Source organism: Bombina bombina, chromosome 4 (assembly GCF_027579735.1).
Source record: "Bombina bombina isolate aBomBom1 chromosome 4, aBomBom1.pri, whole genome shotgun sequence".
Classification (NCBI taxonomy): Eukaryota; Metazoa; Chordata; class Amphibia; order Anura; family Bombinatoridae; genus Bombina; species Bombina bombina.
The window spans coordinates 1,076,705,445-1,076,727,585 of record NC_069502.1 but is presented as its reverse complement, the minus strand read 5'-3'; positions in this window follow the sequence as shown (position 1 = coordinate 1,076,727,585).

Here is a 22,141-nt window from a genome sequence, read left to right as displayed (position 1 = left end):
TTATTTTAACTAGGTAGCTATTATATAGTTATTAACTATTTAATAGCTATTGTACCTAGTTAAAATAAATACAAAGTTGCCTGTAAAATAAATATAAATCCTAAAATAGCTACAATATAATTATTCGTTATATTGTAGCTATATTAGGGTTTATTTTACAGGTAAGTATTTAGCTTTAAATAGGATTAATTTATTTAATAAGAAATAATTTATTTAGTTAGTTTTAAATTATATTTAATTTAGGGGGGTGTTAGGGTTAGGGTTAGACTTAGCTTTAGGGGTTAATACATTTATTATAGTAGCGGTGAGGTCCGGTCGGCAGATTAGGGGTTAATACTTGAAGTTAGGTGTCGGCGATGTTAGTGAGGGCAGATTAGGGGTTAATAAAATTTATTATAGCGTTTGCGAGGCGGGAGTGAGGCGGTTTAGGGGTTAATACATTTATTATAGTGGCGGTGAGGTCCGGTCGGCAGATTAGGGGTTAATAAGTGTAGGTAAGGTTGGTGGGGGCAGATTAGGGGTTAATAAATAATATGTAGGTGTCGGCGGTGTTAGGGGCAGCAGATTAGGGGTACATAGGGATAATGTAGGTGGCGGCGGTGTATGGTCGGCAGATTAGGGGTTAAAAAATTTAATTAGAGTGGCGGCGATGTGGGGGGGCCTCGGTTTAGGGGTACATAGGTAGTTTATGGGTGTTAGTGTACTTTATAGCACAGTAGTTAAGAGCCTTATAAACCGGCGTTAGCCCATAAAGTTCTTAACTCCTGACTTTTTTCTGCGGCTGGAGTTTTGTCGTTAGAGTTCTAACGCTCACTTCAGCCAAGACTCTAAACACCAGTGTTAGGAAGATCCCATTGAAAAGATAGGATACGCAATTGGCGTAAGGGGATCTGCGGTATGGAAAAGTCACGGCTGGAAAGTGAGCGTTAGACCCTTTCCTGACTGACTCTAAATACCAGCGGGCGGCCAAAAGCAGCGTTAGGACCCCTTAACGCTGGTTTTGACGGCTAACGCAGAACTCTAAATCTAGGCGTAAGATTCTCTGCGTCACCGTCTCCCACACTGGCTATCCCACCTTATATTGTACAAATTAGATTCTCCTTTTCAGATACAAATTACATCTAACTGTACTAAGGCCCAAAAGTGGACATTTCATAAACTAATATTCCTTTGTTTTACACCACAAGTGTCATTAGGCCCAAGAGTGGCCTTCAGTGCTATAAGAGGATTGTATACTCTGTTTTAAAAACAATTTTTTTTTGTGGTCTCAAGTATACATGCACTCTCATAATTGCCGGATCTGGCTTTTTCCTTTATGGTTGAATATACTTATGTTGATACTCAACAGGATATGCTTACCAAGCAGGTTGATTTTTTTTTTCTTTTTGTATGCATACCTGCTGTCATTGTGAATTGACGTATATTTCTTTATGCTGTAATCTATACAAACCTCAATAAAAAATTTTTTTTTTAAAAATTGTGAAGATTGGGGAATTACAGTGCATATGTTTGATACGGTGACTTGATGAAGCGCATGCACTCTGAGGGGATTTATGATCTTTCATCTGGCTTTACCCACAGCTGCTTGGTCCGCTTTACCAGGTAATTTAGGATTACCCAATATCTGTCTTTACACTTTATATATATATGTAAACTCTGCAGTGTAGCCTAGTACTCACGGTAACCTTAAACCACCAGGGTGCACATCAACTAAAGTCTAAGACATTCAAAGAAAGGAAGGCACTCGCTGGATTTGACAAGGAGATAATTTATTCCTTATTCCATAGCGTTTCAGAGTTTTACCCCCCTTTTCAAACAGACAACACAATCTCATATAACACACATCTTTAAATACCCACTTACCTTAATCATCAAGTGCAGGTGTTACACAACACGTAGCACGCATCATCAGGCAGTGCCCGTATGCTAGCAACCAGTAGTAAACAAAACTTACGTGACAACCTACCACTTTACACATTATAACTAAAACATAAAAACAATATTACTGAGAATAATAATAATCTGAACAAGACTAACACTATAGCCTAAGAGTCATGTTCCCCTCGCTAGTACTCAATACAGGTCCACTATTTATCTCCGACCTCTCCTGTATTCCTTAAATATAACACATTACAGATGGTACAAGCCGTATCAAATCCTATTATAACTACACATATCCTAAACCTGACAACTATATAGGCCTTACTACTTTACTCTAAGAACAGCTTATGCGGACCTATTGAGTTTCAAAACCATAGTACGATCATAAAGGGTACACTAACAGCGCAATCAATATTGCTAATCTCGGCTGCTCAATATCATAGGTTAACATAAGGGAGCTCTGTTATGCCAATGCTCGGTCCCGCAGCCATTAAATTACCAGAACAGAAGGAAAAGAAAAAAGAGAACAGAAAAAGATATTAAAGAAAAGTAAACAGAAAACTGAAAAACAAAAAAACGAATAACAACAAAACTAACATGCAAGACATACAACAATAAAGAATAGACAAGACAAAGACAAATACAAAAACAAATCAACGACAGACAAAGAACAAAGACAAAAACATAAACGGAACATAAAAGTAAAAATAAAAATAAAAAATATAAACAATAATACAAGATATGATACTGGTTATTGGTATCTCTTCACAGGGCTACAAGAAACTGTGCCACTCTAATTTAGTGTTCAATCCTTTGGGGATTATAGTATCCAACTCAAAGTCCATCTTGTCTCTCTTTGGAGTAGCAACCTATTCCTGTCACCACCTCTACTCATCTCAGGTACGTGATCGATAATCGTGTATCGTAGATCTGCCACACTATGCCCTTGTTCTTGAAAGTGCCTGGCCACGGGTTGATTCGACTCTCCTTTTTTGATGGCTTGTCTGATGACACTCCTATGATTAGCCATCCTTATCCTCAGGTTGTCACAGGTCTTACCTATATAAAATAGGCTGCAGGGACAGTGGAGCATGTACACAATGTATGGGATTGTGCAGGTCACCCTATGTTTATGATAATATTTCTTATTATATCTCGGGTGATTGAAATACTTACCTGCAGACATCCCATTACAAGTGGTACAGCCACTACATTTAAAACAGCCTGGTTTCAGTGCCTCTCTATTTAGCCAATTCTTAGAATAACAATGTGCCGGGTCAGTCAGTTGCAGATTATCTTTAAGGGATTCCCCTTTCTTATATTCTATTTGTGGTGCCATCATGTCTTTGAAGGGAAGTGTCTCATCACTCTGGAGGATTTCCCAATTCCGTCTCAGAATCCCATTAAATTCATTCTTATCTGCAGTGTAAGTAGTTGTAAAAGTTAACCTTTTCTTGCTGTTGTCATTCTTATGCATGGTACCCATCGATTGTATTCCCTCAAGTTGCTCCTTAAGAGCCTTCTTCCTGTAACCTCTTTCTATAAAATTTTGTTTCATCTCCTTGACTTGAATATTAGCATTCTCATCTCGAGTGTTATTCCTTTTAACTCGCATAAACTGCGATTTGGGAAGTGCCTTTTTAAGTGCCGGTGGATGACAGCTAGACGCTTCAAGCAGCGAGTTTTTGTCAATGGGTTTCTTATATAGAGTTGTTTGCAAGATATTATTTTCTTTATATATTCTCAAATCCAGAAACTCGATGGTCTCTCTGCTCCAGTTCATTTTGAACTTTAAAGACTGATGTACTTGATTCAATACTTCAAACCACTCCTGAAGTGCTACAGGGTCTCCTCTCCATATAACCAGGAGGTCATCTATGTACCTTCTGTAGGCCATGATGTTTGGGTTTTTAAAGATATGATCATTACTGCATTCAAATTCATCCATAAAGAGGTTCGCATATGATGGGGCCACATTCGACCCCATCACTGTGCCAGTCAACTGCAGATAGTAGGTTTTCTCAAAACGAAAGAAATTCATTTTAAGGCAACATTCCAGAAGGTCAATTATGAATCCACTTGGTGGCCCCACATATGGGTATCTTTGTAGATGCCTCTTAATGGATTTAATTCCTTCTCCATGCGGAATAACTGTATACAAACTTAATAATATCCAGTGTTACAAGTAGATCATCATCCTCCACATGTCCTATGTGCCTTAACAGTTTAATGACATCAGTATAAAAATTATAAGGGAAACAGGTCATAGAGAACAATTAAAGAATACACATCTAAGTACACAATTGAACCTAGATCAAGGAACCTTATATAAAGGTAATAAAGTGCAGACCCTTAAAATTACTATAAAGACTTAATATAAAGAGAGATAAGGTAGTTACCTACAATAGGGTAACTATCACACAATACAGGGATTTCAGCACAGCCTTATATGTATATGCTTAGAAGAAGCAATATCACCATTTAATATGGGTTATTGTGTTTCCCCAATCTCACATTCACACATCAGGTTAAGAAACTGTTCCAACCCATAAATAGACAAATGAACCAAAGAAAAAGTACACCAAAGGTATATGCATTTGAAACAGACTTTCAGTCACTTTTATTACAGAAAAAATGAGCACATCATGCTCTATCACCTCAACAATGCAGCACAATACAGACAACACCTCCACTAGAGGATGGTAGTGCTCTGAGCGCTAAATCCGACCATCATAGTGATCCGTGAGGATCAATGCCTGTAAAGATTTCACAAACTTGAATTCATAAGCAGAAAGATAATAATAAAGTAGCCTAGCAAATGTACCTTCAATCAATTTATTGCAGGCAAATTATTTGTATTGTGCACAATACCTATATTCTAGTATTACACAAGACCTTAATGGTCCAAACGAAAAGACAGCACAGACTTAGGGAATGTATACAACTCCAATTTCAGCGGGCACCACCATTAAAAATGGTTTGGGTGTCATGAAATACAATGTTACAGGATCTATGTATACAGACCCAAAACGAGTCTCAATGTGTCTTAATATAGCTTATGTGAATATACTGTTGCGTGTTATGTATATCACATGTACAAGTTAGAGCTGCAGCTACAAAATGCAGAGGAGACAATTCACACATTCATTTATAAAGTGAAAGCAAACTGACAAGTGAGAGTTCCAAATGTATCCATGTGTTTTCAAGCAGTTGTAGCTTTTAAGCTGTGAGATTCTTTCTAAACATAGTATCCATCAATCAAAGAGAAAGATTAAAGTACTTATGCCAGCAAATAGTGCTGAGATCGATTGCAAAGGACTTTAAGCAAGTCCATGTATCCACAGTCTGGCAGATGTTAAGCAAATGAAAATCCACTTTGAAGTAGTGCCAAAAAACAGCGTGATGTTAGAAACGCCAATGCGGTCTGCAAATGAACACATCAACCTCCAGGTACATCACTGCCGATGCGCGTTTCATCCCCTACGTGACCACAGCATCATAGGGGTTTCCTCAGGGCAAACCGTTTGCCTGAATGGTTGCATACATTTGCTGGCATAAGTACTTTAATGTTTCCCTTTGATTGATGGATACTATGTGTAGAAAGAATCTGGATTGGCACTTTCAAAAACAAGGGCATAGTGTGGCAGATCTACGATACACGATTATCGATCACGTACCTGAGATGAGTAGAGGTGGTGACAGGAATAGGTTGCTACTCCAAAGAGAGACAAGATGGACCTTCGAGTTGGATACTATAATCCCCAAAGAATTGAACACTAAATTAGAGTGGCACAGTTTCTTGTAGCCCTGTGAAGAGATATCAATAACCAGTATCATATCTTGTATTAGTGTTTATTGTTTATATTTTTTATTTTTACTTTTATGTTCCATATATGTTTTTGTCTTTGTTCTTTGTCTGTCGATGATTTGTTTTTGTATTTGTCTTTGTCTTGTCTATTCTTTATTGTTGTATGTCTTGCATGTTAGTTTTGTTGTTTGTTGTTTTTTGTTTTCTGTTTTCTTTTCTTTAATATCTTTTTCTGTTCTCTTTTTTTCTTTTCCTTCTGTTCTGGTTATTTAATGGCTGCGGGACCAAGCATTGGCATAACAGAGCTCCCTTATGTCAACCTATGATATTGAGCAGCCGAGATTAGCAATATTGATTGCGCTGTTAGTGTACCCTTTATGATCGTACTATGGTTTTGAAACTCGATAGGTCCATATAAGCCGTTCTTAGAGTAAAGTAGTAAGGCCTATATAGTTGTCAGGTTTAGGATATGTGTAGTTATAATAGGATTTGATACGGCTTGTACCATCTGTAATGTGTTATATTTAAGGAATACAGGAGAGGTCGGAGATAAATAGTGGACCTGTATTGAGTACTAGCGAGGGGAATATGACTCTTAGGCTATAGTGTCAGTCTTGCTCAGATTAGTATTATTCTCAGTAATATTGTTTTTATATTTTAGTTATAATGTGTAAAGTGGTAGGTTGTCACGTAAGTTTTGTTTACTACTGATTGCTAGGATATGGGCACTGCCTGATGATGCGTGCTACGTGTTGTGCAACACCTGCACTTGGTGATTAAGGTAAGAGGGTATTTAAAGCTGTGTGTTATATGAGATCGTGTTGTCTGTTTGAAAACGGCGGTAAAACTCTGAAACGTTATGGAATAAGGAATAAATTATTTGCTTGTCAAATCCGGCGAGTGCCTTCCTCTCTTTGAATGTCTTGAATATATAAATATACGCGTATATATATATATATATATATATATATAGTAAAGAATGGGGATGCACTCGCCAGGATTTCCAAAGTTACCTTTAATGTAACCTTATTTCTTTATTTCATTGTTCCTATATCCTCCCTCTCCTCTGTCTAGGCGGCAGTATAGTTTTTTTGTTTTTTTTTAAATATATTGGGAATGTATACAACTCCAATTTCAGCGGGCACCACCATTAAAAATAGTTTGGGTGTCAATAAATACAATGTTACAGGATCTATGTATACAGACCCAAAACGAGTCTCAATGTGTCTTAATATAGCTTATGTGAATATACTGTTGCGTGTTATGTATATCACATGTACAAGTTAGAGCTGCAGCTACAAAATGCAGAGGAGACAATTCACACATTCATTTATAAAGTGAAAGCAAACTGACAAGTGAGAGTTCCAAATGTATCCATGTGTTTTCAAGCAGTTGTAGCTTTTAAGCTGTGAGATTCTTTCTACACATAGTATCCATCAATCAAAGAGAAAGATTAAAGTACTTATGCCAGCAAATAGTGCTGAGATCGATTGCAAAGGACTTAGTTTAAGCAAGTCCGTGTTTCCACAGTCTGGCAGATGTTAAGCAAATGAAAATCCACTTTGAAGTAGTGCCAAAAAACAGCGTGATGTTAGAAACGCCAATGCGGTCTGCAAATGAACACATCAACCTCCAGGTACATCACTGCCGACGTGCGTTTCATCCCCTACGTGACCACAGCATCATAGGGGTTTCCTCAGGGCAAACCGTTCGCCTGAACGGTTGCATACATTTGCTGGCATAAGTACTTTAATCTTTCCCTTTGATTGATGGATACTATGTGTAGAAAGAATCTGGATTGGCACTTTCAAGAACAAGGGCATAATGTGGCAGATCTACGATACACGATTATCGATCACGTACCTGAGATGAGTAGAGGTGGCGACAGGAATAGGTTGCTACTCCAAAGAGAGACAAGATGGACCTTCGAGTTGGATACTATAATCCCCAAAGAATTGAACACTAAATTAGAGTGGCACAGTTTCTTGTAGCCCTGTGAAGAGATACCAATAACCAGTATCATATCTTGTATTAGTGTTTATTGTTTATATTTTTTATTTTTATTTTTACTTTTATGTTCCATATATGTTTTTGTCTTTGTTCTTTGTCTGTCGATGATTTGTTTTTGTATTTGTCTTTGTCTTGTCTATTCTTTATTGTTGTATGTCTTGCATGTTAGTTTTGTTGTTTGTTGTTTTTTGTTTTCTGTTTTCTTTTCTTAAATATCTTTTTCTGTTCTTTTTTTTCTTTTCCTTCTGTTCTGGTTATTTATTGGCTGCGGGACCAAGCATTGGCATAACAGAGCTCCCCTATGTCAACCTATGATATTGAGCAGCCGAGATTAGCAATATTGATTGCGCTGTTAGTGTACCCTTTATGATCGTACTATGGTTTTGAGTAAAGTAGTAAGGCCTATATAGTTGTCAGGTTTAGGATATGTGTAGTTATAATAGGATTTGATACGGCTTGTACCATCTGTAATGTGTTATATTTAAGGAATACAGGAGAGGTTGGAGATAAATAGTGGACCTGTATTGAGTACTAGCGAAGGGAATATGACTCTTAGGCTATAGTGTCAGTCTTGCTCAGATTAGTATTATTCTCAGTAATATTGTTTTTATATTTTAGTTATAATGTGTAAAGTGGTAGGTTGTCACGTAAGTTTTGTTTACTAATGGTTGCTAGGATACGGGCACTGCCTGATGATGCATGCTACGTGTTGTGCAACACCTGCACTTGGTGATTAGGGTAAGAGGGTATTTAAAGCTGTGTGTTATATGAGATTGTGTTGTCTGTTTGAAAATGGCGGTAAAACTCCGAAACGTTATGGAATAAGGAATAAATTATTTGCTTGTCAAATCCGGCGAGTGCCTTCCTCTCTTTGAATGTCTTGAATATATAAATATATACGTATACATATATATATATATATATATATATATATATATATATATAGTAAAGAATGGGGATGCACTCGCCAGGATTTCCAAAGTTACCTTTAATGTAACCTTATTTCTTTATTTCATTGTTCCTATATCCTCCCTCTCCTCTGTCTAGGCGGCAGTATAGTTTTTTTTTTTTTTTTTTAATATATTGTAACTTTCCTCTATAATGTATAGATGGTGCCCAATTAGGTAATTTTTATAAGTTTTGGATGAAGTAATTGAGGAAAACTCTGCCTATGTAGAGTTTAAAAGGAGGTTTGAAAACTGTATAACTACACAACATGAATAAGGTTGTGTGGACTGAAACATGAAACAGGAAGTTGGATTGATTAAAGCTCTTGTTCTGTTGGTAATTTTTACCTGCCCCCTGGTGGAGGGAGCTCAATCCCAAATGTTATGGCTTGCGGACTCTCACCACCATGAAAGAAAGGAATTTATCAGGTAAGAATAAATTGTTTTATATGTATATCTTCTCCATATACCATTTGCGTATACATTTTAAAAACTTTTGTGACAATATATATTTCATTTAGGCATGTGCATTTGGTGTATTCGGAAGGAAACTGATGCCGAAGATGTCGGCCGCCAGGTACACTCAGCTATTTTCAGAGCTGGATTTCTTGTAAAAGTGCAACACGGTAAGATCTGTGCAAATACAGATCTAAGTGTGTTGCACTTTCAGAAGAAGAAATCCAGCCCTGAAAATAGCCAAATGCCACTGGTGGCTGCCATCTTCAGCATTCATTTCCTTCTGAATACACCAAATGCACATGCATAATTTAATTTATAAGGTAAAATACATGTGAGTTGTATTTGTCTTTTAATTATTCACAACGGATATTGATTATATTAGTATGGTCCTGCTAGTGATCCTACAAGTGTGCATGTTAGGACCTTTGAAGAAGGACATTAATTGAAATACCTTTGGCAATCTTTAAAAGGAGCTTAGAGAAGCAATTTGAGGACAAGTTGTTCTCTTTGGAGCTTAAAATATTCCCATTGCTAAATTTCAGTTACGTTGACTATTTATCAGAGGGCAGTACAACATAGGATCATTTATTTGCACGCAAATTAGCACTTCATAAAATAATGAAACCTAGGACAACAATTGATCTAACAGATAGGAAAGAAAGAGAAGCCATTAACACACTGGAACAATTGTTAATAGACCAAAATGATACTGTAAAAACAGAAATTAAACCTAAGACTGGCCTCAAGAAGAAATCCACGTATATGCCTAGTTTTTCAACTATCCCCAGCATAGCTGCATTTGTAAAAAGTGTATCTGTAGAATTGGAGCAGATCCAACTTACTGGAATAACTAATGATAATCTCACTTGTGCAGAACGGTTTGCCCTTGAGGAGTTAATGAGACACAATGAGCTGGTGATAAAGCCGGCTGATAAAGGCGGAAATTTAGTCATTCTTGATCAAGCATATTACATTGAAGAGGCCAATAGGCAATTAGGGGATACAGAACAGTATCAAAATGTGTCTCACGATACCTTCTTAAAATCTAATAATGAACTTTTATTCTTGCTCAATGATGCAAGGAGGAATGGTCTCATAACGAGTCAGGAGCAGGGCTTTCTGTACAGTGATAAACCAAAGGTACCCGTATTCTACCGAAGCTGCACAAATCAGCATCTAAACCTCCTGGACGCCCTATTATATTGGGCATAGGAGGCCCTACTGAAGGCATTAGTCAATACGTGGATTCCTTCCTGAAGCCCTTTCTACCTGAGTTGAGAACCTTTACCCAGGACTCAATTGATGCTATCAGGAAAATTGATGGTATTGGAATTTCAGAAACAACACTATTAGTATCACTGGATGTGGAATCATTGTATTCCTCAATCCCTCATAATATAGGGATACAAGCAAGTGAGAGCTTTTTGAAGACAAGGGGTAATGACTTTAATATGCATACCGATTTTGTAATCCAACTTTTGGATTTCGTACTAAAAAACAATATATTCATGTTCAATGGGAAGTATTACAGACAACTTAGAGGTACTGCCATGGGGGGCACGTGTGCCCCCACCTATGCATTATTATTATTATTATTATTATCTGTTATTTGTAGAGCGCCAACAGATTCCGCAGCGCTATGCATGCTTACACCTGGGTTTTTGGGTAAACCAGGTGGTGTTTGGAGATCTGGCGGCATGGGTGGAGGCACACGTGACCCTATGGATTCGGTACACGGATGACATACTTATCCGATGGGAAGGTACCGTAGAAGAACTACAGGAATTTGTGGAAATACTTAATAAAAATGAGTTTAACATTTTCCTGACATGCACTAGCAGTTACTCCAGTATTAGCTTTTTGGATTTGCTTATAAGCAAAAAAGGCAATCAAGTCCACACAGAAGTGTACAGAAAACCTACTGCGTCAAACAGTATTTTATTGGGGAGCAGTCACCATCCCAAGAATTTAAAGAACAGTATACCCTATGGACAATTTTTACGGTTACGCAGGACATGTTCAGACACCTACACATTCAACAAACAAGCCTCAGAGATGATGGAAAGATTTTTAGCAAGGGGCTATTCCAAAAGGGTTTTAAAGAAAGCAAGACATAGGGCATTAATGCAGGAAAGATCTAATCTTCTTTTTAGTCAAAAAGTCCAACCCCCTGTGGACAGCAAGGTGCGGTTTATAACCAAATTCAATTCCCATTGGGATAAACTGAAAATGATACTCAAAAATAACTGGCACTTGCTGACTCAGGACGAGGACTTGTCTGATTGCATTGAAGATTTTCCATCCATGACCGCACGGAGAGCGAATAACCTAAAGGACCTATTGGTCAAAAGTGAATTTGTTAAATCAGTACCTCAAAATTGGCTAGTAAGCCACTCTCAAAGTATACTAGGATGTTCTCCCTGTGGCCATTGTGCTGCTTGTTCGTTTGTAAAAAGAACAAAAAATTTTGAAACTACCACACATAGAAATTATCAGATCAGATCTTTCATCAACTGCTCCAGCACGGGTATTATCTATCTTTTATCTTGCACCTGTCCTTGCTTTTATGTAGGTAAAACCTATAGAGAATTCAGAACTAGAATCTACGAACATCGTGATGATATTAAGAATGTAGATGTGGATAGCCCAATTGACACTTTGCTAGACATCGTGATTCCAAACTGGATGGTTTGGAATTTATAGGAATTGAAAAGGTGAGCCCCCATAGAAGAGGGGATATTGATACTATCCTCCTTCAAAAAGAGGCACGATGGATTTACCATCTTAAAACCTTGTCCCCTATTGGACTAAATGAAAAATTGGAGTTTGTATCCTTTCTCCCCAAAAAGTAGATCAACAGTGTTCACACACATATATATATTCTTCATTTTAAATGTAATTCATCTATCAATTATTCTTCATTTTAAATGTAAAGTATTACACTTATACCTGGTGTAGCCGGTGTATCAGTGTTGCCTTCCTCCTCTCTCTCAGAGGCTTGGTGCCTCCCAGTGTGGCCGATCCAGTTCCCCATACACGATTGGGAAGTGGTGGTACAATTTATTAAAATTTATTAAAATTTATTAAAATTTGAATAGAAAGAAGTATTTCGTTATTAGAATTAGTATATGATATTTGTTCAATTTATATGTATTTTTTTGCTAAGATTCTACTTATCAACTAGCCACTACACGCAAAGTTGAAATAATATGTTTTTGCATTTATTTAATGGAGGTCATCTATCTCTTATAACTGCAGCATTTAGTATATATATATGTTTTCTTAAAATATATATATAACTTTCTTTGTTATTCTTCATTTGGTTATTATAAATATTTGTCCTTGTGTTTTTTCGTTTGTCTGTTTTGTATGTTTTGGTAGTAGGTTGTATTGCTAATCTTTAGTTATACTTGCTTATTATATGCATGGCGATTCCCCTTTAAGATTGGGAATTACGAGGTGGCCGCTTTAAGGCATAACATTGAAGTCAATAGCCTACAGTTCAACTACCAATAAAAAGAGACGCTATGACGTGATTCGTCACAACCCGGAAGAAGCTCCCTGCTGCATATCGGGAGTAAACGCGCAACAGGATGCGTCGTGAGCAGCGTTGTTTGACGTGGGTTTCTCCCATCTTGAGGATGCTAAACAGCTTTCTTCAGAACGAGTGATTTGTGGTCTCTGCCGGTCAGAGAGGTGGTGGTTGGTTTGTGTAAAGCGGTCGTGAGTATAAATTGGAGGATTGCATGAGTGATCAGCATAAGGGGCTTGAAGTATTGTGTTGTGCCTGTTACATGCCTCACTTGGTTGTCATATGCTCGCCCCCAACAGGAACTGTTACCTTTATTTGAACATCTTTATTGCACGTCCGCCACACCTCCCCACCTATATTGATGTATCACATTTTGGCTGCTGTTTTGTTTTTGTACCTTACACCTGCAAGCTCACCGAAGCCTTTGGACATTTGGCTTTCATTATCATCCATCATCATTTCATACTTTATTCATTTGATTCATCCTGTTATTCATCATTATCCATATTCAAGAACAGTTCAGACTAATTTTTATTATTTGTTGTTATCTTCATCATTCTTCATCATCAGTCATTCACCATGGAACAATAACTTGTTATTATGGATTTTATTTGCCGGCTTAGGTTTAGTTCAGAGTGTTAAGTGGGGCCCATGTGTTGTTTGTCTGTTTGTCCTTTGTGTGTATATGTGGGGGTGTTGGTACGTGGTGTTTTTTTGCTGCTGTATTTCTTTTAATGTTAATTGGAAATCACTATAGCACTTTACCATGCATTGTTTGATTATCTAAACATTTAATAAATTACACAAAATCTTTTGACCTATTTGAGTATCTAATTTGATCTATAATAATGTGCTTAGTCTAATATCCTGGTCTTTGAACTGCATCTTATAACGGTGCAATTCTATCTTTCTTTTATATGTTTAGTGTGTAATTCTATTCACCAGGTAGCTAGCACTTTGTACTGTTTAACTATTTAATTATTTGTAGTATTATCTCTTCATTTGTTTTTTGAGTTTGTTATGCAGTACAACATAAACCGAAGATATTTTATCCAAAGCAAGACTAAAGTGACTGCATTGTTAAAAGGCAACTGCCATATATTATTACAGACTAGAACAGCATCCAAACTCACATTTCAAGTCCAGATGAATCAAAAGCCTCCTACCACAGTATGCAAAAGTGCCTTCAAACAACAAACTGACAAAGTTCTGCCGTTATGGGAGGATAGTGGTTTCTAAAGCATGTATTTGTCAAGTTTAAACATAGCATGTGCCAATACAGAAATTCCATAGTGTAAGATTTAAAAAAATACAAACACTAGTGTGTAAAGCTGGAGAAAGATCCTAAACACACATCAAAGCTGTGCTGTATATCTGATTTTCTTAGGGTTGCCAGCTGTCCTCCACAAAAATACTGGGCTATCTGTTGGTGGCTTGGTGCACAAGTGAGCAGTCATTTTATAAGATACAAGGAGTGTACCCGGGGGGTAGATATTGCAACTCTAAAGAGTGATAATCCCTCTATCACACTATAAGTATATAAAAAAACAGAAAAAGAGTGCGCTATCAAAGCTTTACCAGAAATCGAAATATTAAAATATTAAAAATTAATACCAAGATATTACAGTTAAAATACAAACACATATGATTTATTAGCACATTCAACACAGATTATATATTAATAACTTTTATAAGGTGCAACTTGTAAAATAATAATACAAATCAATGTTACTAAAAATAATTCAATGTAACTAAAAAGAATACAATGTAACTAAAAAAGTTCTATTGTTACAATGTCAGATCTTAAAAAAACTATATATAAAAAATGTACAAAAAATGCGGCAAAAAACAGGATTGTAAGAGACTGCTCCCAAGGGTATAAACCTCAATATTGCATAAATGATTTTAGAAGATCTTCAAAACTCAAGTGTGCCCCCTGGCACGGTGGATAAAGAGTCTAATATGAGTGGTTGATTTTACTCCAATATATGATTTTTAGTAACTTCCATAATATCGTTATGTACTCAGCAGTAGAACACTAGTGTGTTAAAAGTACTTGTCAGGTTAATGTCCGGAGGATCCTACTCACAAGAATACTCAAACTATGTTATAAAAAAACTTTTTCGGATCCTCAATGTAAGAACACAATTTCTTAATTATTCCTTTCTGAATCCTTTTTGGTATCCAAAAGAAAGATATCACTGTATTTTCAACGTGATTAAACTCAGAGCGCTCATGAGTTTTCACACTTGGAACACTGTTAAATGGTAATGTCCAAACAAAATCTAGTGGGATGCTGGCCAGTGTTTACACAGGACTGCTTATCTACGCGTTTCAGCACAAAGCATTTTTCAAGATCTTGGATTGGCTGAGAACCCGAACACGTGATACTAACACGTCAGAGGGCTGAAAACAGCTGTAAGAATGTCGAGCCGAAACAGATACATGCTGCAACTAAGAGAGTAAGGTCAGAGAAAGTTTTTTTACAACATAGCTTTCGTATTCTGGTGAGTAGGATCCTCTGGACATCAACCTTACAAGGTACTTTTAACACACTAGTGTTCTACTGCTGAGTACATAACGATACTATGGACTTTACTGAAAACCATATATCGGAGTAAAATCAACCACTCATACTAGACTCTTTATCCACCGTGCCAAGGAGCACACTCGAGTTTTGAAGATCTTCTAAAATCATTTATGCAATATTGGGGTTTATATCCTTAGAAGCAGTCTCTTACAATCCTGTTTTTTGCTGCATTTTCTGTATATTTTTTATACATAGGTTTTTTAAGATCTGACATTGTAACAATACAACTTTTTTAGTTACATTGTATTCTTTTTAGTTACATTGAATTGCTTTTAGTATAATTGATTTTTATTATTATTTAACAAGGTGCACCTTATAAAAGTTATTAATGTATAATCTGCTGAATCTGCTAATAAATCATATGTGTTTGTATTTTAGCTGTAATATCTTGGTATTCATTTTTAATATTTTAATATTTCGATTTCTGGTAGAGCTTTGATAGAGCAGTTATTTTATCCTTGGTGACATATGTAAACAGTGATTTGACCCCCTTGACTGCCACCCCCCTTTTTCTGCTCCATATTTGTACATAATTGAGGCAAAGGAGGCCTTTTACATTTAAAGGGACACTGAACCCAAATTTTTTCTTTCGTGATTCAGATACAGCATGCATTTTTTTTATATATCTTTATTTTATATCCAATAAAGTATACAATTTAAATTAAACATATGCAGTCATAATATATTTGCCAAAAGAGATCTAGAGTGACAGGAAAACAAAAAAATCACAGAGTACCTGTCTGTTTCTTAACAAAAAATTTTTATTCCTTCTGTGTTTTAGGCCAAGGTACTATACAGTGCCCCTACTAATATTTTTCCTCTCAGTTTTAAAATAGAACACCCGTTATAGATTCTCATATTTAGGCTGCACTTATCCTATTGTATGAGTCCGACTGCACCTCTATATATCTATATAATGCTCTTATTGGAAAATCTTTTTTTTTTTTTTTTTTTTCTAACATAACCTCATAGGTTGCTTGGCCAAGGCTTGTGTAATCAAGAATGGACCATAACCATATCCATCCGGTCAAAACCAAAAAACTTGATCCGATCTTGGACCAAACGGATCAAAAACAACAACAACAACGAAGAAAACAAACAAACAACCATAACAAAACCAGACAAGACAAAACAAGACAAGACAGAACAAAAAAAAAAAACAAAAAAAAAAGGGGGGAGGGGAGAGAGAGAGAGAAGGGAGAAGAGAAAGAGGGCAGTCTTGTTACCATATGCTGAGTAAAACAAGTTCTGAATTTCTAAATGGATAAATTAAGTGATCGATTTCACTCAGGGGTAAAGATTTGATAAATACTGACCACTTAAAAAAAAAGCAATGACATCCCGTTCATCGTTTAAGTTAGTGTCCATCTGCTCAAGAATACATTGGTTTTTTTTAAACAGTTTTTAACCTCTGGAATACTAGGGGTCACCTTTCCCTTCCATTTTTTGAGGATTAAATACCGAGATGCTAGAATAGCCATGTTAACAATTTTAGTATTAACCTGCCGTTCCTCTGGGTCCTTCCAAAGGTACAGTATATGCGATGCTGTTAATGACAGTGGGGAGATCCTTAATGATTTATTAAGCCAGTATTGTAGTTTAATCCAAAAATATTGGACCCTTGGGCAGTCCCAAAACATGTGTATAAGATTGGCCGAATAGAAAGAACATCTAGGGCAACGGTTAAAATTGAGATTTCCGCATCTAAGACCTTTCTCAGGAGTGAAGAAGGTCATAAGAAGTAGTTTAATGTGCGATTCTCTCCAAGAGGAGGAGAGAGTTGTCCGCATTACTTCAGAAATGAAAAATTGAATAAGGCTGGTGTCTACGTGTTCTTGTGGTAAGACTGCCGCCCATTTGGAGGAGATTTTTCCAAGTTCAAGGGACCATTTTTGGAGCTTAGATCTTGATAGCAAAGGGGCACTGACATGTGTCCATTCTTAACTAAGACAGGCCACTTCTCTATCTTCCCCAAATTCCAATTCCAGCCAAAGTTACCTGTTAAATTAAGCGCGAAATGCCTAGCTTGTAAGTATGCAAAGAAATCTTTTTGAGGGAGATTAAACTCCCCCCTGAGAGACACGAAGGTTTTAATGCATCTCCTGCCAAAGTCTAACATTTGAGAAACATTGTTTAACCTTAAACTGTTCCACCTCTGAAAAGGTGATGATTGAAGTCCAGCTTGAAATAGAGGATTGCCAGATAATGGCATATAGTTGGATACCTTATATTCTAGATCCATAAGTTTACAGACTTTCCACCAGGCCTGGAGTGGGTTGAAGATAGTTCTCATTTTCTTCACCTCGCGAGGTAATGAGCTGAAATTACAGTGAATAATTGCTGCAGGCAAAAAAGGAGACGTTACAATTCTCTCCAATTCATTATCAGTGTCGTAGTCTCTTACATGAATCCAGTCCATAATTAAGCGCGTCAGAAAGGCATAGTTATATATTTTAATATCTGGTAGGGCGAGCCCTGCAAATTGACTGGGAAAAGACAGTTTAGCCAGAGAGATTCTAGAATTTTTATTTTGCCAAATGAAATTTCTCAAAACTGTATTAAATATTAAAACGTCTTTTCCTTTAAGAATTAATAGAGTATTCTGGAGGACATATAGTAACTTAGGGAGGCAAATCATTTTGTAGAGAGCTATACGACCTGACAAGGAAAGGGGAAGATTTTGCCAGTTTTTCAAGCTCTCCTTGAGTTTATTCAGTACTGGAGGAATATTAAGACTATACCAAGTATCTGGATTAGCAGAAATTGTAATACCCAAGTATCTAAGGGAACTAAGGACTATTCTAAATGGCATGTTTACCAAGGGTTCTTTAGGTTGCTTGATCCATAATAGTTCCATTTTTGTGTTATTCATTTTATAACCAGAGAAAGAGCTGAACTGCTCTATGATTGATAAAAGCTTAGGGATATTGGTGGAGGTGTTTGTGATATATATAAGAACATCGTCAGCATATAGAGCTATTTTCAATTCCTTTTTACCAATCCTAATCCCTTCAAGATGGTTTCTAACGAAAATAGCCAAAGGTTTAATGGAGATATTGAAAAGGAGAGGGGAAAGGGGACACCCCTGTCGAGTTCCTCTTCTCAGTAAGATATCTAAAGAGGACCATCCGTTAACTAAAATTTTTGTGGAGGCTACATTGTATAATTTATTGATAAAGCTAGCAAAATTACCAAAAAGACCAAACCGCTGAAGAGAGTGTAATAGATGGTCATAGTGAATGGAGTCAAAAGCTTTTTCAGCGTCTATTGAAATTATCGCTGAATCAGAGGTGTCCCCCTCCCCTCTGCCCTCCAGTCTCTCCCTGGCTCTGAGGTAATCTATAGTAAGGAATACCTCTCTTATTTTAGCTGAGGAGTTTCGTTTATACATAAAACCTGCCTGATCTTTATGAATGATATTGGGAAGGAGGACTTGGAGCCTTAGCGCTAAAATAGAGGTAAGTATCTTGTAATCCGAGTTTAGCAAGGCTATGGGCCTGTACGATTCCTTCTTGTTGGGATCCTTCCCTTGCTTAAGAATTAGAGTGGTATAAGAAGCAGCAAGCTGGGAGAGGGGGGGTTACCTTTTGTATAAATATCATTGTACAATGAAGTTAAATATGGCACGATTACCGGGGATGCGATCTTGTAAAATTCGTTAGGCAGGGCATCTGGGCCCAGGGCTTTATTCGTAGTTAGATCTTGAATTGCTCTAGTCACTTCTGATTCAGAAATGGGAAGATTAAGTGTTTCAACTAAATCAGGTGCTAATATCGGATAAGAAACTTTACTCCAGAAGTCCTCACGCTCAAAGTGATTTGAGTCTTTAAGAGAATACAGGTCCTGATAATATTTTGAGAAGATCTGTAGCAATTCTTCTATCATTGTTAGTGTTTTATCTTCTTCCTGTAGAGAATCAATCAAGGATGAGCCTATATCCCCTTTGACTATACCAGCAAGAAGTTTTCCAGTTTTATTTCCATGCCTCAATAATTTGGCCTGAAATCTCAGTTCTTTCTGAAAAGTACGGTGTAGAAGAAAGGAATCCCTTTCTTTTGATGCCTGGGTATATTGTGCCCAACTCTCTGGTGTTTTCACTAGAAGGTAAAGATTATATGCCTTAGATACAGCCTTCAAAATGTCCTTCTCTCTAAGTTTGAATTTCTTTGTTCTGCTTATACTATATGCTAAGATCTCTCCCCTGAGTACTGCCTTCACTGTCTCCCAAAAAATAGCGGGGCGGTTAATATAGTCACGATTAAAAGATGTGAACTCTTCAAACTTGAATTTAAGCCAGTTTTTAAACTTAAGATCAGATGCTAAGTAAGCTGGAAAATAAAACCGACGATTCCTTGAGGCAAGATCACTAAGCTGAAAGTCAAGAAAAATAGGAGCGTGGTCTGAGATACATATAGGGAGAATTCCGGAAACCACTTTTAATTTACACATCCTTTCATCTAAGAGAAATAAGTCAATCCTTGAGAGTGACTTGTGTGCCTTCGAGAGACAAGTAAAGTCTCTAGAGTCAGGATTCTGTGACCTCCAAATATCTCTAACCCTAAGATTCTGGAAAAGTCTAATGAACAATTTTGTCTCTAGATTATCTCTTTTATTTCTAAGGCAGGAGAGGTTTTGTCTTAGTCTATCCAAGGGGCATTGGGGTGCCATATTAAAATCCCCCCCTATTATCAAGTAGCCCTCCACGTAAGTCATGATATTCGCCTGTAGTGATTCCCAGAAAGGCAGGTTAAAAACATTGGGAGCATATAAATTACACAATGTGTATAATACCTTATCTATTTTAATTTTTACCATTAAAAACCTTCCCTCTGGGTCAGTATTCGCATGGAGAACTTGACATTTCAACTTCTTCCCTATGAGAATCGCGACACCCCCTTTTATTTGTACACTAGTGGAAAAAAGAACGTCCTTGACCCATGAACATCTAAGTTTAAGAACTTCCTCTTGCTTCAAATGAGTTTCCTGTAGGAAGGCAATATCAGTGTTAATTTTTCTTAGGTAAGATATTATTGTTTTCCGTTTAACAGGAGATGTGATGCCCCCAATATTCCAAGAGGCCAATTTAAATCTGTTTATCATGTCTGCCATCTAAAAGACAAAATTGATACCTTTTATGTAAGAGAGAGACTAACGCCTAGATTTAGAGTTTGGCGTTAGCCATCAAAACCAGCGCTAGGGGCTCCTAACGCTGGTTTTGGGCTACCGCTGGTATTTAGAGTCAGTCAGGAAAGGGTCTAACGCTCACTTCGCAGCCGTGACTTTTCCATACCACAGATCCCCCTACGCCATTTGCGTATCCTATCTTTTCCTATCCTATCTGTGCTCTAAAGTACACTAACACCCATAAACTACCTATGTACCCCTAAACCAAGGCCCCCCCACATCGCTGCCACTCTAATAAAAAATTTTAACCCCTAATCTGCCGACCGCACACCACCGCCACCTACGTTATCCCTATGTACCCCTAATCTGCTGCCCCTAACACCGCCGACCCCTATATTATATTTATCAACCCCTAATCTGCCGCCCCCAACTATCGCCGCCACCTACCTACAATTATTAACCCCTAATATGCCGACCAGACCTCACCGCTACTATAATAAAGTTATTAACCCCTAATCCGCCTCACTCCCGCCTCAATAACCCTATAATAAATAGTATTAACCCCTAATCTGCCCTCCCTAACATCACCGACACCTAACTTCAAGTATTAACCCCTAATCTGCCGACCGGACCTCACCGCTACTCTATTAAATTTATTAACCCCTAAAGCTAAGTCTAACCCTAACACTAACACCCCCCTAAGTTAAATAAAATTTTTATCTAACGAAATAAATTAACTCTTATTAAATAAATTATTCCTATGTAAAGCTAAATACTTACCTGTAAAATAAACCCTAATATAGCTACAATATAAATAATAATTATATTGCAGCTATTTTAGGATTAATATTTATTTTACAGGCAACTTTGTATTTATTTTAACCAGGTACAATAGCTATTAAATAGTTAATAACTATTTAATAGCTACCTAGTTAAAATAATTACAAAATGACCTGTAAAATAAATCCTAACCTAAGTTACAATTAAACCTAACACTAAACTATCAATAAATTAATTAAATAAAATACCTACAAATATCTACAATTAAACCTAACACTACACTATCAATAAATTAATTAAATAAAATACCTACAAATAAATACAATTAAATAAACTAACTAAAGTACAAAAAATAAAAAAATAATTTACAAACATTAGGAAAAGATTACAACAATTTTAAGCTAATTACACCTACTCTAAGACCCCTAATAAAATGACAAAGCCCCCCAAAATAAAAAAATGCCCTACCCTATTCTAAAATACAAATAGAAAAGCTCTTTTACCTTACCAGCCCTTAAAAGGGCCTTTTGCGGGGCATGCCCCAAATAATTCAGCTCTTTTGCCTGTAAAAAAAAACATACAATACCCCCCCAACATTACAACCCACCACCCACATACCCCTAATCTAACCCAAACCACCCTTAAATAAACCTAACACTAAGCCCCTGAAGATCTCCCTACCTTATCTTCACCACGCCGGGTATCACCGATCCGTCCAGAGAAGCCTCCGAAGTCTTCATCCAAGCCCAAGCGGGGGCTGAAGAAGTCCATCATCGGGCTGAAGAGGTCCATCATTGGGCTGAAGTTTTGATCCAAGCGGGTGCTGAAGAAGTCCATCATCGGGCTGAAGAGGTCCATCATTGGGCTGAAGTCTTGATCCAAGCAGGCGCTGAAGAGGTCCATCATCGGGCTGAAGTCTTCTATCAAGCGGCATCTTCAATCTTCATCCATCCGGAGTGGAGCGGAGCCATCTTCTTCCAGCCGACGCGGATCCATCCTCTTCTACCGAC